General features: G+C 36.0%; 1 pseudogene; it reads right to left on the bottom strand.

Annotated features, from left to right (window-relative positions):
- Positions 1-222: 222 nt before the first annotated feature.
- LOC149178782 (uncharacterized) lies at positions 223-1488 on the bottom strand (annotated as a pseudogene).
- Positions 1489-1718: the final 230 nt, after the last annotated feature.

Here is a 1718-nt window from a genome sequence, read left to right as displayed (position 1 = left end):
TCAAAAAATGGGTTCATGCATAAACTTAGTCTATCTTGTTCAAATATTCCTTTCATCCCCTGTGTAATACTAAATAAAATGTTCTACTGATTTGCCAAAGTACATCTCAAAAATCCAAAAGTAAGCAACAAGAATTTTCCCAAATCTTTGAAATGAGTCATTGGAAAATTATGAGAATGTCAATCTCCCAGCAGGTTGTATTTCCCTTCCTTTGATAATGCATCAACAACCTTGGTCTTCTTCCCTGTACGTAGTACGTTTTGTAGGCCTTCCGGTTTGTTCTTGAATGTACTCTTCTTGCAAGTCATAAAGATGCAAGGAGGAAACTTTTTACGGGGAACAACTTTGAAGGCGCAAATATCCTTCTAAGATATATTTTCATATTCACAATCCCTCAGGGATTTAGGCATGTGAAAATCAATTCATTGATACATGCATGATATTTGGGTCCTTTCTAGCATCATATCTATTCCTAATCCACAAAGTGTGACATGGACCACAACCAAAGTAACGTATTGTTCTAAAAAGAAGCCTTTTCAATTGATCATATGTAAGCTTTAGACCATCATCTTCCAAAAAATCATGCAAGGTGCATTTTGGCGAGATTGGTCTCTCCTCGAACAATTTAGATATAGTTGTCTGCAAAATCCAGTCATTTGAATCCTTCGCGAGCTTGTTTTCCCCATTAATCATTTTTGGAACTTCGTCTATCTTGAATTCAAGGCCAAAGAAAGAGGTGATATCCATCTCCCACTACTGTTGCATGATTTTATTTTGTTTCTACTTTTCTTTTACATTATTAGAAGGCCTTAACACTAATTTCTCATGAATTTCTTTCAAGGAAAAAAGGGGTGGTTTAAGCATCATCAAATCATCTTTCTCTATGTCAATAAGACTATCTTTATCATAACGTGGATAAATACATTTTTTGTTTCCTAGCAGAATCAGCATGACCAGACAATACATATTGATAGTCTACCATTCCATCAAACATGTATGATTAATCAACTCTTGCAACTAGATACACTCTTAGCTCCTCACTTTTTTCCATTTTAATTTGTGAGGAATCCATTCCCTCGATCACTAAAGCAACTTGTTCCTTTGAACTCTCTGGAATAAATTTATTTGATCTAAGGGTCAGCGTATCAGCCCCTCCATCAATAGACATTCCATTTATCTTGCAAGACGAAAAGGTGGTTTTTGAAAAGAAGTAAGCACATCTTGTATGATTTTTCTCTTTGATATACATAATAAAAAATAGTTATTGTGGCAAAGCTCCCTAAATGCAGGATGAAAATAAGGATCTTCTGGGTGAAATCTAAGTTCAATATAATTGTTATCTAAAGACCGTGCCTTAGAAATTCCTTTTGTACCTCTGAGGGTTTCAATACCTCGTGAAATGGAAGAAGGATAATGGGAGTAATTTACAGCAAAATATGTGGTGTATGGTATCACTCCCGACACACTTCCATCCTCAATTTCTCCAATTTATGCACCATTCACAGCATGTTGTGACACTTAGAACCCTGCATAAACCCTCTTCAAGAATCGTTGGGCTTGGATTTGGCCTACAACCTATTTTTTTCAAATTCCTTTCACTTTCATAGGCTCTGAAGACTTAAAGCTTATAGTGGGGGTCATAGACATTATGCTAGTGATCCGGCTCAGGTGGTCTACCTGTTTATTTTTCCTCACCTTTTGTTTAAGAATCCTCAAGT

This window comes from Pinus tabuliformis, chromosome 4_1 (genome assembly GCF_031772625.1).
Source record: "Pinus tabuliformis cultivar Carrire ecotype Pingquan chromosome 4_1, CPIR1, whole genome shotgun sequence".
Classification (NCBI taxonomy): domain Eukaryota; kingdom Viridiplantae; phylum Streptophyta; class Pinopsida; order Pinales; family Pinaceae; genus Pinus; species Pinus tabuliformis.
The sequence above is the reverse complement of the archived record's forward strand: the minus strand, read 5'-3'. Positions and strand labels throughout refer to the sequence as shown.